This window comes from Chiloscyllium plagiosum, unplaced genomic scaffold (assembly GCF_037043375.1).
Source record: "Chiloscyllium plagiosum isolate Xiang-an unplaced genomic scaffold, Cpla_swu_hap1 HiC_scaffold_5, whole genome shotgun sequence".
Classification (NCBI taxonomy): Eukaryota; Metazoa; Chordata; class Chondrichthyes; order Orectolobiformes; family Hemiscylliidae; genus Chiloscyllium; species Chiloscyllium plagiosum.
The window spans coordinates 63415778-63434068 of record NW_028270143.1 but is presented as its reverse complement, the minus strand read 5'-3'; the positions used below and the strand labels follow the sequence as shown (position 1 = coordinate 63434068).

Below are 18291 nucleotides of genomic sequence, written 5' to 3'. Positions count from 1 at the left end.
GAGCTGAACTGGAACAATTCAGCTAGGCCATAACTAGTTGTGAAGCACAAGTTATGAGTGTTTCTGTCAGAAACCAAAACTAAGCTTTTGCAGGATTCAATGCTGTCAACCATTTCTCAAGATGAAATGAAAAGAATTGACTGAAGACTGGCATCTGTGATCCTCAGAACCTCAGGAAGAGGGCAAAAGGAATCATCCACTGAGCACTTCTGGCTGAAGATACTGTAGATTATAATTTCTAAGTCAACTCAGTTTACCTGGCATCAAAATTTGGTCTTAGGCATATAAGCCAATTCTACCTTTCACCACTCCTCTCCCCCTGCCAAACCCTGTTTTCTGTTAAATGCAATACTCACAGTTAACGTCAGTTGTTAACCTCAAATACATATTGTAGTTACTACATAATTCAGTAAATGATATTAAGCAGGCAATATAGGCTATATTAGATCAGAGTGGTGCTGGAAAAGCACAGCAGGTCAGGCAGCATCCGAGGAACAGGAAAATTGACGTTTTGGGCAAAAGCCCATCATCAGGAATCGAGGCAGGAAGCCTCCAGGGTGGAGAGATAAATGGGGGATCCAGGTTCGACCGTGTAGGCTCCACCCTGGAGGTTTCCTGCCTCTATTCCTAATGAAGGGCTTTTGCCCGAAACATTGATTTTCCTTCTCCTTGGATGTTGCCTGACCTGCTGTGCTTTTCCAGCACTGCTCTGATCTAAACTGTAGTTTTAAGTATCTGCAGTCCTCACTTTTGCCTATTACAGGCTATATTGCCAAGAACATGCACTTTAGTTCGGGATACATCCATAGAGCAATCTGTGTGGGGTAAATGGTGAGCAAAGATGGGCATTCCAGCAAAATGAGTCAAGCTCAAAACTGGTTCTAAACTGAAAGTTAACATTTGCTGACTCATCAAATAATTTTGCTGCAGTAAAGCAATTTGCAACTATGGAAAAACTAGTGTGTGAATGGAAAAGGAAGGAATCTCCCTGATAAAAAATGCCCATAACCAAATTAGAAATAGAATTCCCACAATGAGGAAATAGGTCCTTCAGCCCAACATGTTCACACCAATCCTCTGAAGAGTAACCCACCCAGACCCATTCTCCTACTCTATATTTACTCCTGACAAGGGCACCTTGTCACCTGAACACTACGGGCAATTTAGCATGGCCAACTCACCTAACCTGCACATCTTTGGACTGTGGGACGAAACCAGAGCACCCAGAGGAAACTCACGCAGACACAGGGAGAATATGCAAATTCCATACAGACAGTCGCTTGAGGCTGGAATCGAACCTGGATCCCTGGTACTGTGAGCCACCGTGCTACCCTACTGCATAATGGTACATCATCATCAAAGTCTAATGCATCTTGATTTTCTTCAGCAGACCAAATCAAACTCTTGAGTCTAGCAAAGATTTCAAAGCAACAACTAATCAATTTGGCTAATTCTTGAAATAAAAATAAAGTTGTGGCACTATCATTCAGACACCACAAAGACTTTGATGCTACATTGACCAGTTTTCAATTCATCATCAGGTAGCAGTGAATATCGAAGTACCCAATAAGTCAGATTGACAATGTTGATGAAATGAATTTCACTATGCCCAATGTTGGAATTGTGGAGTGGAAAGATTTGAAACAGTACCGGTGAAAATTACAAGACATCAGAAAACAAGATTAACAGTCAAACTACTAATCTGCATACCTGATGGAAAGAAGTATCGTAAATTCTAAACATAACATCATGTCAAGATTCAAGATCCCTGTAGGAATCTTAAGTGCATATCCATTGCAATAGACAAATGGATAAGATTGGAGTAAATTTGTGGGTGAATGATGTGTGGAATAAGCATCTCAGTGTTCCATGCAAATGTGTCTGACATGTTTGAATCTGATACAACCAAGAGGCACCAATGAAGAAACAATATCCATACTGTAGTTGTACCTGATGTCCATAGTTCAACCTTTGGATTTGTATCTCAACAAGACATTCAAAGATCATGTTCGTACCAAACAGAGTAGATGAATGGTTGATGGAGAAATTGCCTTAACAAAGAACAGAAATATACTTCCCTATTTAATCTGGCATTTGGGCAGGAAGGGTCAGGAAGCTTGTACCTCTCCAGTCTGGAGAGTAGGCCATGGTCAGTTCTAAACATTCAGTTCATCTAGTCTGGGAGTCTGGCAAGTCTGTAGGGGGCTGCACAGAGATCATTAAATGAGAAGAGAATACAAAAAGCTGCAGTACAGAGAGTTTTGGGAATCTTTGTGCATGAACTAGAAAAGGCTTGCATACAAGCTCAGTGGGTAATAGGAAAGGCAAATTGAATGGTGGCCTTTATTTCAAAGAGAGTGATGTGTAAAAATGGAGAAATCTTGCTAAAAAAAATACAAGTTGCTAGTAAAACCACATTTAGAATAATGTAAATAGGTTTGGTTCACTTAGCTAGTGAAAACTTTGGAGGCAATCTGTAGAATATTGACTCAGCTGATCCTGGCTCTGGAGGCATTATTTAATTAAGAGAGGGTCAGGCCTGTCCAGTCGAAGAATGAGAGGCAGTTGTACTTAAATATACTAGATTTGTAGGGGGCTTGACAGATAAATGTGGAGAGGTTGTTTCCTCATCTAGGAGTGTCTTGGACCAGAGGGTGTAATCTTTGAATGAAAGGTCATCTATTCAAAACAAAGATAATGAGGAATTTTGTCTCTCAGAGGGTAGTGAAGCTGTGAAATTCTGTACCAGAGAGATTTGTTGAGGCTGGGTTATTAAGAATATTCAAGGCTGATAAAGTCAGATTTTTAAGCAGTAAGCAAATCAAGGTGAATGGGGAAATGGCAGTAAAGTAAATGGCCATGATCTAACGAATGATTAAGCAGACTCGGTGGACTCCCTGCTATTATGTCTTGTGGCGTTTTACAGACTGTTTTTATCGCTTATACCAGTTTGGTCATGTTAGTGCAAGTCTAATTTAAGCAGTCACTGTTAACAATTCCAGCAAATTATGTTACAAGAATAAAACTGTAGAAGAATTGAAAAGCAATATGTTCATTGTTTTACAAAGAAGTTTGTCCAAGCTTTGGCATTAGGGAAATGAATCCCAAAAGCTTCTATCTAAAAGATATGAACAAAATTGAGTTCAGATCCAAAAGCTTTCTATAGCTATGCCAGAAAACAAATGCATTTTAAACAGCTCAGGGCCAAAGTGATGGTTTCTTTTTCCCACTAATGCAACACAAGGCGTCACAATTCATTTCCTCATCTACCTCCATAATGCTAACGCAGTATTGTTGAAGCTAGTCACTACTCTGATTTAATTGGACGAGTGACAAATTCATAACATCTATTCCCCTGAAAATATACTTTGAGGCTCTAGTCTTCAAATGCACAATGATTTGACAGAAATTCTTTGCACAACTACTTTAGAGAAGTCTTAACCTGTTTAATTTAAATGAATGCAAATTTCTAGGAGGCAATACTTTACAGCTTTCTAACTGATTGTGAATGAGCCTTCTTTCTATTATTTACTTTGTTTCTTTGTTTATTTTGTTTAAACGTTCTTCCTTTTTTCACATATGCATGTATTTTAAGTGAGATACTTTCCTGATGACGAACACCTTTTCAATGTATCTTCCCTGTGCTGAGTCTTAAAATTCATCACAACACCTCCGATCCCAATTGATTCCTTTGTTACACCTTAAAACATTCTAGCTCTTAACTCTCTCAGTTTTCATTTCTTTCTACAATCTACTGGCTCTTACAATACACATTTGGCATCTCCTAATTCCTATTCTTAGCTAACTTTGTCTTTCAGTTGCAAACATGCTCGTACTTTGTACAACTGCCCTTAAATATAACAAAAATATTCACAATTTTAAAATTTGCCGCTGAATTCGAATACAGTGGTAAACAGCATAAGGGGTAGGGGTTTGGGGTGAAATACTGGTACTCCTAAGAAGACATTTTCTGAATGATTTCCATTCAGCTGCTTAAACTTTTGCACATTAACTTCTTTCTCCTGCACAGTAACCTAATCCACATCTAACTTAACCCTTTTAATCTGGTGTCAGTTTGATTTATGACAAATCTTGATCATTTGAAGTTTGTTATTAAAATATCAAATAATTAATTCTGAATGACATTGGTATTAAAACTTGCAAATTTCCTGTACATCATTTCCTTACTATTTTGAGCTTAGGTTCTTGCCAATACCACTTGGTATGATGTATTCCCTCCAGTACAGCTATTGTATTTAGTGGTGATTCAGAAGAATTCAGGCAAAATAACTGGATGCAATTGAACATAATTTAACACTGCAAGTGCATTATTATAAATTGAATCTATCTACTTTGTTGCCTTTGTCAGTTTTAAGGATAATATAATTTCTACAAGATTCATAATATTGTCAAAACCGCACAGGGTCATAATTGATTTCTGTCACAGTTACAGAATCGCTTTGAAAACATTTGCAAGTGTAAGATATCTATCTGACTATTGTTAATGTATTTCCCTCATTGTTTATTGAGACTTTGTCACCAGAACTATGGATTGAACTGTGGTATGATTGAATGAAAATACAGGCGTTTCATTCATGGACTAAAATGATACCATTCAAAATGTTTTTCTTCCAAGTATTCAAAATTTAAGATCAAGTAATGACATGGTCCAAATCAATTTCCTATCTTCATGTTTTTAAAATTCATTTGTTCACCATTTATTCATTTGTATACTCATATGTATTGTATAAGTAACATATTGCACATACATTACATATACAGTATTTTTGTGAAGTTTTTTTTTCTACATTTCAGCTTGTGGTTATGCATTGCATTTCACACACTTTCACGGTCTTTCAAAACAAAAACACTGCACTACCCAAGGAAATATAGGACAAACTTCATCAGAGTCCTACCAGACCATATTAGAGATGACTGGTGATGGTTTAACCTGAGGATCACCAAGTCTCAGACAAGGGGAAAGGCTGAGAAAGAGATTTTTTTTATTATTAGGACAACTGGACAAAATGTTTGACAATTAAACCCTGCATGGACCACTCCCACCCTGCATGGACCACTCCCCTCATCTGGACTGCTCTTTTCCTGGACCACACCTCTGAACTCCACCATCAGAACCTCAACCTCAATCAGACATCATTCACCATTCCCACTTCCCACATCTCCTGTCCTGGACTTCCCTGTCCCACCCAGATTCCCTCCACTGCCATCCATCTTGCACATTACCCCATGCCCAGACCTTTACACTACCCACCCCTTCACCCCTCCACCCACCAGGTGTTCGTTGAAAACTGGGCCGACTAATCCTTTATCCCTTTCACCATCAGGTTAGTTGACCTGAAAGTGCTGGGAATATGGTTTGGAGGGGCTAGGATGTATACAAAAGTTTGGGAAGACTGTATCATCAAGGTAAGGCAGGAACTGGGCTTAGGGGAGCATTGCTGCCTCTCCATTGTGAGTAAAAACCTGTGAGGTAGTCTTGGTGTTGATGCACATAGTACAGGTCAGGCCCATTCCCTGAACCTGTGCCTTTGCTGTCACCCGAGCCATCTTTCACTTCACCGACAGGTCCAAGATGGACCATGTCCAAAGGGAATCTATGTACTACAGGGATACCATGTACAAAGTTCTGGATAAGAGGAGGAATGACATACCCAACACCATCCTCATCCTGAATACCACCTTTGTGTGTCATTGAACCAAACTGTATGTAGAACCTCCTTGTATTCGATTAGATTAGATTACAGTGTGGAAACAGGCCCTTCAGCCCAACAAGTCCACACCGACCCGCCGAAGCGCAACCCACCCATACCCCTACATTTACCCCTTACCTAACACTACGGGAAATTTAGCATGGCCAATTCACCTGACCTGCACATCTTTGGACTGTGGGAGGAAACCGGAGTACCCGGAGGAAACCCACGCAGACACAGGGAGAACGTGCAAACTCCACACAGTCAGTCACCTGAGGCGGGAATTGAACCCGGGTCTCTGGCGCTGTGAGGCAGCAATGCTAACCACTGTGCCACTGTGCCGCCGCGTGTAAACAGTGTTCATTACTATGTACTGAGGTTCTACCTATCCCTGGGATTAATCATTTTTTAATTGCAAAAATTTATTTTATGATAAAAAATCTTTATCTACTTTCACAGGTACTAAAACAGTTTTGTACATTCTTTGCCTATCAAGAAAAACAAACATTAGAATTTGATATTCCCTGCAGTTGCAAAAACCAAAGGCATTTCTTACCCATGCAGGACACTATATACTTTGAGCAATGAGAAAGTCTAATAACTGAACAGATGCGTTTTATACTTCAGCAGAAAGACCTTAGCTAATGGTCTTTCCCCACTGCGCCTTAGCAGCAGTTGCTCTAAGCTTTAGTGTATCCTTCAGTACATGGTCCAGGACATTGAAACACACTTTTGAGGCCACTTTTTACATTAGAAGACCAACAAGTCTCGGGCAAACAAAAGAGTATATTTCACCAAGTTGGTGGTTGTTCAGGCACAGTCAATGTTTGTCTCAGTGTCCATCCCAGGGAACAGCCCATAGAGCACAAAGTCCTGCATCATAGAACTGCTTGTGACGAACTTTGAAAAAAATGACTGCATCTCTCTCCAGACACTCTTTGCAAGTCCCATTCTAGAAGGAGATGTGTGACAGTTAGGGAAGGTAAAGCCCTGGTGATATTATTGTTAGACAAAGGTAATTGTTGTGGTTCTGTTCGCCAAGCTGGGAATTTGTGTTGCAGACGTCCCCTGTCTAGGTGACATCCTCAGTGCTTGGGAGCCTCCTGTGAAGCGCTTCTGTGATGTTTCCTCTGGCATTTATAGTGGTTTGTCTCTGCCGCTTCCGGTTGTCAGTTCCAGCTGTTCGTTACAGTGATCGGTATATTGGGTCCAGGTCGATGTGCTTATTGATTGAATCTGTGGATGAGTGCCATGCCTCTAGGAATTCCCTGGCTGTTCTCTGTTCACAGAGACCTGGACCCAATATACCGACCACTGCAACGGACAGCTGGAACTGACAACCGGAAGCGGCAGAGACAAACCACTATAAATGCCGGAGGAAACATCACAGAAGCACTTCACATGAGGCTCCCAAGCACTGAGGATGTCACCTAGACAGGGGACGAAACGTCTGCAACACAAATTCCCAGCTCGGCGAACAGAACCACAACAATGAGCACCCGAGCTACAAATCTTCTCACAAACTTTGAAGACAAAGGTAATGTTACAAGGACCAAGGTTCAAATCCTGCCAGAGTAGACGGTGGAATTTGAATTCAATTAAATCAAAATCTCAAATTAAGAGTCTAATGATGACCATGAAACTGTTGCCAATTGTCAGAAAACCTACCTGCTTCACTAATATTCTTTAGGAAGGGAATTCTGCAGGCCTTACCTAGTCTGGCCTACAAGTGACTCCGGACCCACAACAATATTAACTGCTCTGAGGAAGTAAGGGAGGACAATAAAATGCTGACTAAGCCAGTGACACACACACCCTGCGAATGAATTTTAAAAAGTCTGTACCTCCCCCCCCCCCCCCATTCAAAGGTCACTTTCCAATCTGCTGCACTGCAAAAGTGACTGCAGGCCCCTGTTCCTGTTCTTCCTCACTGTGATGGCGATTGCAGGCCATGCTTTCCAGTCTCAAATTTGTTCCCAGATGAGGAATGGCATTACCTGGAAAGCTGTCTCATTAAGCTGGCACAGGTTAAATGTTCTCATTGTGTGCATAACGAGCTATCAATTGACACTGACTTTAACTTGTTCATCTATTTTGCAATGTGTTAGTTCACTTTGAGTCCACTGAATTTGATATGTATTTATTATATATGTTCAGCAGTAAATCTTTTATGGACATAATTTTGTATGAGTGTACTCTTTGCATGCTTCTGCTTGATTTTAAGCAAATCAAATATTGTGTTATGAAACATGGTCTACTGTAGCTTTGGACAGTTCGTAAGTGAGAGATTGGTCTAGCAATAGTGCAATTAACTCAGAAGGTTTATCCAACAAAAATTGCTAGGTTTTACATTTGGCATGTTTCATATTTTACCTAGTTCTTGTAAACTATCGAAAACTGGAAGTTTGTAATCTTGAGAAGACAGGGTGAATTTGAATCAAAGTAGTAATTGTTCGATTTGTGTGCATTTCAGATGCATGCTTTGCTGTCTCCAACAAAATTAATTAAACACTGCAGTCAATTGTAGAAAATGTTATCAACATTTCAGAGGCCTCACATTTGTGAGTCTTGTTAGACATAATTTAATTCAATCTCTTTATAAATTGGTTCTGTGCCATTTATTTTTTCTCCTGTTCACTGAACCGTACTACTCACCTATATAAAATGAGCTCTCATGGTATTTGCTGTTCTGACATTTCACTAGTTCATCTTTAAAAGGCTGTTAGCATGTTTAGTATTGCATACAAAATTTTCCTTCGGTTTTTGGATAGCAACATTGTCCTTCTGGCCTTCCTTTCTGATGACATTTGGCATTGTGTTCTCATTGAAAGACCATTTGTCCTCAACCTTTCATAGAACAGATGACACCCCCTGTAATAAATTTTATAAGCAGCTGTCGTCTAAATTGCAGCTAACTAGTTGTTTTACAAAACAGTTTTTGATACTCCTAATTTTATGGAATAAAGAGAAATTTCTGTGAAGTTAATAATTAAGATATAACTCCGCCTCAACTACTTGATATATTTTCATTCTTACCTGTTGTGTGTTCACACTTAGTTGCCTCAAGTGGTGCATATCTGAAGAGATCTACCTGAATCGAGAACTGAAAAGAGAGGCCATCACCAATCTCATCAACCACAACCTCTATCAATGTCCCACAACAGAAACAGCTTTGCGCGTGGCAGTGAAGGTGTCCAAAGTTATATTTATATACTGCTGGTTTCCTCCAAGCCACCACTGCTAAATTGGTCAGTTTCCTTTACAACAGTACATCAGAACAAATGGTAAAACTTGATTTCCCTGCACACACTTGCATGATTGGCCCTGTGGAAATAAGACCATGAAGCATGTAAATACATGATACTTTTAGCAAGGTGCCCCTAACATGAACTCCGTTAAATATATGAATATAAACAACTTCTAAACCATTAATATGCTGGTGAAGTAAATGTATACTATCCTGAGAGCAACCAAAGTTAAATTCTGGGGCTTTGTGACAACAGTTACTTAATACAGGTTATTGACCATTCTAAAGGAATTTTCAGATAAATTATGGAATTTATTAAGAAGCAGGAGTTTTGATGTATCAGTTACTTAGAAAACAAAAGTATATAACCCATGGCATGATGGTTCACTGATAAAAGAGCGTGAACATGCAGTTGACAAAGACTGTTGATCTCGTACTGTTCTGAATGCAGCATACTGTTCTCTAGCCGAAGTATTAGAGAACTCTCCCCTGAGTCTTCCTCCTCCTCTTTTGGTCCATCTCCCATCTGAAAGAGACAGCTGTCTGGTGAGCACTACCCTCTGACTTTGAGCACTTGTTAATGACTTTGTTTTTGGAGCTGGAAATCTACACTCTCTGAGTTACTATAACCAATGTGCATTGGACAAATACTCACATTGTCTCCTTTCCCATCTCCATTTGAGGATTAGTTTTCATTGGTTTCTATTTTCCTATATGTTGAATTAATATCAGGGCAGATATGGTGCCAAATAATTATTTGCTTGTGTCACTTTGTCAGCTTCCTTTGTTTTATTTATCAGAAATTGTTATGTTTGGGGAAAGTAAGTAACTGCTCTAAGATGGGATCATATACTACACAGAAACTATGAGTAAAAAAAATAATTTTTGATGGGATCTCAGTTTCCAACGACCAGTGACATAATTATTTTATTTGTCCGTCATCTTATTATTTGATGAAGCATGGCATAAATTGTGGAGCTGGATCAATTGGTGTTTCCAACCCTCGGAGGACATCTCTATTTTGAGGTACCTTGCTGTTTCTACAACCGACCCAGAGGTGCCTATGTCTCTCAATAGGATTGTAATGCTTCCACAGAGTCAATCTTGGCTGAAGCTTACTGGCTGTCCTTCACAGGACACCAAGGGAAATGACGGCCAATTTAGAGGCTGTCTCTGGGAAATTGAGTCCACTTATCTGGTTTCTAATGTGTGCAGAGACGGGGGCCCTTCCTTCTGCTTCCATTACCTGTGGTTATGGGAGATTATTTTGACTAGACCAGTCATATTTCATGATACCTCCTTGAACTATTGGAGTAAAAGAAAATTGCCCACCAGTCCAAATATGTCTTAGCTCCTCTCTGCACATCCTGCAGCAGAATGTCCAAGGGAAGCAGTTCTGATTACGTTCTTTTGTTCATTTTCCTTTGCTAACCGGATACATTTTCTAACACCTGTAAAAAAGAAGACCCCTGCCATTTATTCCGAGGTGCCAGTATCAAAGTGTTCTGCCTTTCCTGTCTACCCCTCTCTGTACACTGAATCAGCTTACAATCAGCCCAAATCAGTCTCATTCAGTCCTGTTCTCTTTACAGTATGCACTATGGAGAGCGGTTTTATCACTGGACTGTTGATCCAGAGACCTAGGGAATGTTCTGGGGGCCCAGGTTCAAATCCCATTGTTGATTGTCAGAAAACTCCATCTGGTTCAATAATGTCCTTTAGAGAAGGAAACTGGCACCCTTACCTGATCTGGCCTACATGTGACTCCAGACCCACGGCAATATGGTTGACTCAACTGCCCTCTGGGCAATTAAGGATGGGCAATAAATGCTGGCCTGGCTAGCGACACCCTCATCCCATAAAAGAATAAAAAATCTTACCTTTTCGGTTTTGCGTTTTTATTGCTGATATCGATGTACCTGCTACAAATTGTGTTAGTAGACAGAATATAAAATATTCATCCATCTTACAGGCTTAAATGCAACATCCATGCAACTATGCATTGGTTGTGAAGGGAACAGATGTTTCTGGATATGGTGCCAATCAAACAGTCTGTTTAATCACGAATGATGTCAAGTGACCTGAATGTTGTTGGAGCTGAGTTCATCCAGGAAGTATTGCATCACACTCCTGACTTATGCCTGTGTCATGTGCAGGCAAATGGGGCCAGTTTAAAGTTAAAAATCACACAACACCAGGTTATAGTCCAACAGGTTTAATTAGAAGCAAACTAGCTTTCGGAGCGACGCTCCTTCATCAGGTGATAGTGGAGAGCTCAATCCAAACACACAGAATTTATCGCAAAAATTTACAGTGTGATGTAACTGAAATTATACGCTGAAAAATTGATTGTTAAGTCTTTCATCTGTTTGAATACCATGAAAGTTTCACTTCTTTCATGTGGAAACCACAAAACCTTTTTTTAAAAGTTGCATTCTTAGGTTAGCTGTTAACAATGGGTGATAGCTAGACAATATGTTGAAGGTGTTAGCCCCCTGTGTTCTCTGTCTATGACCTGATGTTTAGATTGATTCTAATCTAAAAAGTGAGACAACAGAGTTTTACATGAATGCATGCAGTTTTTGCGCAAAGTACAATGTAACCCTGCAAATACAAATTCACCCCACAAAATATATGTGTGCATGTCAGTCTTTGTGTATGTGTGTGTGTCTGTCTGGGTTGGGGGTTGTGAGTGAGAAAGTGTATGTGTGTGTGTGTGTACTGAGTGTAGAGTATCTTAAGACTGTGAGGGGATGCATCTGTGAGTGTGTGTGTCTGTAAGGGTGTGTGTGGGTGTCTGTGTGCACATCTGTGTATATGTGTGTCCATGTTATGTGTGTATAGGAGTGTGTGTGTTTGTGTGTGTGTGTGTTTATAGTACAATGGTGGTCACCTGTAATGTGACATGAACCCAAGGTCCTGGTTGAGGCCCTCCCTATGGTACCAAACTTAACTATCAGCCTCTGCTCGCCCACTTTTCACTGCTGCCTGTCCCGAAGTCCGCCTTGGAGGATGGTCACCCGAAGGTCCGAGGTCGAATGCCCTGGACCACTGAAGTGTTCCCCAACTGGGAGGGAACACTCCTGTCTGTTGATTGTTGTGTGGTGCCCATTCATCTTTTGTCGTAACCTTTGCTCAGTTTCCCCAATGTACCATGCCTCAGGGCATCCTTGCCTGCAACGTAGAAGATAGACAACGTTGGCTGAGTCACATGAGTACCTGCCATGTATAAGGTGGGAGGTGTCTCCATGCGTGATAGTGGTATCTGTGTCCATATTCTGACACGTCTTGCAGCGCCTATCATGACAGGTAGAGCAAAACATCACCCGTTCACAACGCAGTGCCATGCAGGCTCTCAAAACCAATCACAACATTGTCATCAAACCAGCAGATAAAGAGGAGCCATTGTCATTCAGAATAGAATAGATTACTGCAAAGAAGTGTACCAACAACTGAACAACCAGGAACACTACAGGCAACTACCAGCTGATCCGACCAAAGAACATACCCGAGAATTAAACACACTGATCAGAACTTTGGATCCAGTCCTTCAGAGTTTCCTATGCGCCCTCATCCCACGTACTTCTCGTGTAGGCGACTTTTACTGCCTTCCAAAGGTACACAAAACCAACACACCAGGACGTCCCATCGTGTCGGGAAATGGGACCCTATGTGAGAATCTCTCCGGCTATGTTGAAGGCGTCTTGAAACCTATTGTGCAGGGGATCCCCAGCTTCTGTTGCGACACTACAGATTTCTTACAGAATCTCAGCACCCACAGACCAGTCGAACCGGGAACATTCCTCGTCACAATGGATGTTTCAGCACTCTACACCAGCATCCCCACAATGATGGCATGACGGTAACAGCCTCAGTACTCAATACCACCAACTGCCAATCTCCAAACACCATCTTACAACTCATCTGCTTTATCCTTGATCACAACGTCTTCACCTTTGACAACCAGTTCTTCATCCAGACACATGAAACAGCAATGAGGACAAAATTTGCACCCCAATATCCAACATTTTTATGCACAGATTTGAACAAGACTTCTTCTCTATGCAGGATCTCCAACCAACATTATACACCAGGTACATTGAGGACATTTTCTTCCTCTGGACCCATGGCGAGGAGTCACTGATAAAACTACACAGTGACATCAACAAGTTTCATCCCACCATCAAACTCACCATGGACTACTCTTGACTATCTGTCTCATTCTTGGACACATACATCTCCATCAAGGATGGACACCTCAGCACCACACTCTACCGCAAACCCACAGACAACCTCACAATGCTATACTTCTCCAGCTTCCATCCAAAACATGGTAAAACAGACATCCCCTATGGACAAGCCCTACGTGTACACCGGATTTGCTCAGATGAGGAGGAATGTGACGGGCACCTGGAAGTACTCAGGGATACCCTCACAAGAACAGGGTACGATGCCCAACTCATTGACCACCAGTTCCAACAGGCTACCGCAAGGAACCGTAATGACCTCCTCAGGAGACAGACACGTGCTGCAACCGACAGGGTACCCTTCGTTGTTCAGTACTTCCCAGGAGCTGAAAAACTACGCCATGTTCTTCGTGACCTGCAACACATTATCAATGAGGATGAGCACCTCGCCAAGACCTTCCCCACATCTCCACTACTTGCCTTTAAACAACTGCCAAACAGATCATTGTTCGTAGCAAGCTGCCCGGCTCTCAGGACGACACCATACAACCCTGTCACGGTAGGCGCTGCAAGACGTGTCAGAGTGTGGACACAGATACCACCATTACGCGTGGGGACACCTCCCACCTTGTACATGGCAGGTACTCATGTGACTCAGCCAACATTGTCTATCTTATACGCTGTAGACAAGGATGCCCTGAGGCATGGTATATTGGGGAAACCGAGCAGAGGCTACGACAATGGATGAATGGGCACCGCACAACAATCAACAGACAGGAGGGTTCCCTCCCAGTTGGGGAACACTTCAGCAGTCCAGGGCATTCGACCTCGGACCTTCGGGTGACCATCCTCCAAAACGAACTTCGGGACAGACAGCAGCGAAAAGTGGGCGAGCAGAGGCTGATAGTTAAGTTCGGTACACATGGGGAGGCTTCAACCAGGACCATGGATTCATGTCACATTACAGGTGACTACCATTGCACTATACACACACACAGACACTCCTACACACACACACACACACACACACACACACTCCTATACACACATACACACGGACACACATATACACAGATGCGCACACAGACACCCACACACACCCTTACAGACACACACACTCACAGATGCACTCCCTCACAGACTTAAGATACTCTACACTCAGTACACACACACACATACACTTTCTCACACTCACAACCCCCAACCCAGACAGACACACACAGACAAAGATTGACATGCACACATATGTTTTGTGGGGTGAATTTGTATTTGCAGGGTTACATTGTACTTTGCGCAAAAACTGCATGCATTCATGTAAAACTCTGTTGTCTCACTTTTTAGATTAGAATCAATCTAAACATCATGGCATAGACAGAGAACACAGGGGGCTAACACCTTCAACATATTGTCTAGCTATCACCCATTGTTAACAGCTAACCTGAGAATGCAACTTTTAAAAAAAGGTTTTGTGGTTTACACATGAAAGAAGTGAAACTTTCATGGTATTCAAACAGATGAGAGACTTAATAATCAATTTTTCAATGCATAATTTCAGTTACATCACACTGTCAATTTTTGCGATAAATTCTGAGTGTTAGGATTGAGCCCTCCACTATCACCTGATGAACTAGTGACACTCCGAAAGCTAGTGTGCTTCCAATTAAACCTGTTGGACTATAACCTGGTGTTGTGTGATTTTTAACTTTGTACACCCCAGTCCAACACTGGCATCTCCGAATCGGGACCAGTTTAGTTTGGGAAACTTGGAATGGTCGAGTTCAACCTAAGAGTCTGTTTCTGTGCTATATGACTCTATGCTAATTGCTGCTTGACAGCACCATTGATAACTCCGCCTCTCAACATTGTACTAACTTGTCACTTGGCCAATGTTCTACTTCAGTGATGTTTTATATTATGGGACTAGGAACACTGACATAACATTGACTTCATCTTCTTTGATTTTGCTGCAAACTTAAAGCAATCTTTTGTTTATTCCTCTTCATTCTTTTCCACAGACCAGCAAAAAAGTGATAATACTTAAAAATTACGGTAAACCTTGACAGACTTCCAAAAACGATTTAGCAGAACATGATGGGCTGTCTGTGCTACACGTTGTGATAGGCTCTCTTTTCAAGTTAAGGAAAACTCACCAAACCAAAGAGACAGTGTAACAGGAGGCCAATCTGAGCCTCACATGTGCAAACACATTCTGACAAAGTGATGTCATCAGCTCTATTTGCTCATGGGCCAATGGCCACTTTATCAGCCATTTTGGCATTCAGAGTAATTACTCCAAAAATCAATATGCATTCTAAATTTCTGTCATTGCATGTGGCCAGTTTCTTGTCCTGCATAATTCCTTTAAGGTTGTTGCGGCCTGTCCATGCTCAACTCGGTTCATTCCTGATAGCTGCATGACCATCGAAACTAATCTGCGTGATCCCCTGATTAAGTTATCACTCATTGTATGTCTAAAATCTCAAAACATGGCCAATGCCAACACATTTGGCCCCGAGTGTTGCTCAGTCTACCTCAGATAGCCCTGGAAGGGGAAGCTGCCTCAAAAACTGAAAAACATGCTAAGCTGGCTGTCTTGCACCATTACTGTGCAGTAAACCCATGAGTGTTTTTTTCTCTGCTAACAGAATAAGACCGTAAGAAATAGGAACAGGAGTAGGCTATTTCGGCCCCTCAAGCCAGTTCTGCCATTCAATAGGATCATAACAGATCCAACATTTCTCACTTCCACTTTCCTGGCCTTTCTCAGTAACCCTTGGTTGCCTTACTAATCGAGAATCTATCTATCCCAGCCTTAAATATACACAAGGACTGTACCTCCAGAACACCCTGGCAAAGAGTTCCAAAGACTCATAACCCTATGAGAGAAGAAATTACTCCTCATTTCTATCTTAAATTGGTGTCCCTTTATTCTAGACTTTACCCTCTGGTCCTCGACTCTCCCAAGGGGAACCATCCCCTCAGCATTATCCAGCCAAGCCCTTTATGAATCCTATATTTTTCAATGCGATCACCTCTCATTCTTTTTAACTCCAGTGAGCAGAGTCCCAATCTGTTTAGTCTTTGCTCATAAGACAAACCCTTCATACCAAGGATCATTATAGTGAATGTTCTCTGAACTATATCAAATTAAAGGATATCTTCCCCTAAATAAAGGAACCAAAACTTCTCAGAGTACTCCAGATATGGTCTTACCAGCACCTTGTACATTTGCAGGAAGACTTCCTTAGTCTTATAATCGAACCCCTTGAAATGAGGGCCAACAGTTCTTCAGCCTTCCTGATTACCTGCTGTACCTATGAGCTAGCTTTCTGTGTTTCATGCACAAATCTCTCTGTGTTGCAGCTTTCTGCAGTTTTTCTCCATTTAAATAATATTCTGTACTTCTGTTCTCCCGTGCAATTTGCATTTTCCCACGTTATAGTCCATTTGTCAACTTTATGCCCATTTAACCAATCTACCAATATCTCTGCAAACTGTTTGTATTCCATTCACAATCTGCCCTTCCAACTATTTTTGTGACATCTGCAAATTTGGCCATAGTACACTCACTTCATTCCTCCAAGTCATTAACACATGTTATAAATAGTTACGGACCCAGGACTGATCACTGCTGCGCTTTTCCAGCAACACATTTCCATCTCTGATCTCCAGCATCTGCAGACCTCACTTTCTATTCTACTGTTCCCTAGATGCTGCCTGACCTGCTGCGCTTTTCCAGCAACACATTTCCATCTCTGATCTCCAGCATCTGCAGACCTCACTTTCTATTCTCCTGTTCCCTAGATGCTGCCTGACCTGCTGCGCTTTTCCAGCAACACATTTCCATCTCTGATCACTATAAAACCCAACTGTCACGAGTAATCAATCTGAGAAAGAACCCTTTAACCAACTGTCTGTTAACTACCGGTGAGCCCGTGAGCTTCACTCATGCTACTTCTAACACCTGTGTGTCCTAAGGACATAACATTTTGTGAGGTACCTTGTCGAGGGTCTTCTGGAAGTCCAAACACAACACTTAGCCTGGTTTGTCATTATCCACTCTGGTTCAGACTTCTTCAAAAAACTAATAAATTAGTCAGACATGATTTCCCTTTCATGAAGTCGCGTAGACTCTACTTGATTAGATTATTATTTTGCAAATATTCTGCTACTACTTTGTTAATAATTAATTCCAATACTTTTCTAACAATAGGTGTTAGGCTAATCACCCATCGCTACCTGCTTTTTGCCTCCTTCCCTTTTGTTTAGGGGTTTTTGCACATTTTCAGTCCTCTGGTTCTTCTCCAGAATCCAGTGATTTCTGGAAAATTACAGCAAATATATCCACTATTTCTGGAGCTACATCTTTTCCAATCCTTGGATGTAAACCATCAGGGCCAGGGAACTTATCTCCCTTTAGACCCATTAGTTTGTCTAATATCACTTCTTCATTGGTGGTGATGGTACTTAATTCCCCTCCTGTATTCTTTAGTGTTAATGGAATGTTTGAAGTATCTTCCACTACAAAGACTGATGCAAAATACCTATTTAACTCCTCTGCCATTTCCTTGTTCCCCAAAACTAACTCCCCAGATTCATTTTCTCAAGGGCCTATGTTCACTTTGATCTCTGTCTTTCTTTTTACACATTTAAAGAAACTTTTATTGCCAGGTTTTATATTCCTCACTAGCTTGCTGTCATAGTTAAATTTCTTTATCTTTATTTTTTTTAGTTCTCCTTTGCTAGATTCTAATTTATCCCAGTCTTTGGGGCTATCACTGACTTTAGCCTCCCTGTTTTTTTTTTACTTAAATTCCTTAACTTCCTTGGTTAACCATGATTGATTTGTCCCTGTCTTAGAATCTTTCCTCCTCATTGGGATGTATTTTTGCTGAGAATCGTGACTGTCTGCCACCACTTGCTTGTTGTCATTCCTGCTAATCTATCCACCCAGTTCACTTTTACTGACCCTTTATTTACATTAAACACGATTGTGTCCAACTCAAGTTTCTCGCTCTTGAGCTGAATATTAAATTCTATCATGTTAGATCACTACTTCCTCGGGGATCTATTACTCAGAGTTCATTTAATAAATCTGCTTCAATACCCATTCCCAGATCCAAACATGCATGTTCCCTAGTTGGTT

General features: G+C 41.2%; 1 protein-coding gene across 1 annotated transcript in view; it reads left to right on the top strand.

The window, feature by feature from the left end:
* LOC122550254 (contactin-associated protein-like 2) overlaps positions 1 to 18291 on the top strand; it is a 2045475-nt gene that overhangs the window by 1487048 nt on the left and 540136 nt on the right. The window lies entirely within an intron of this gene.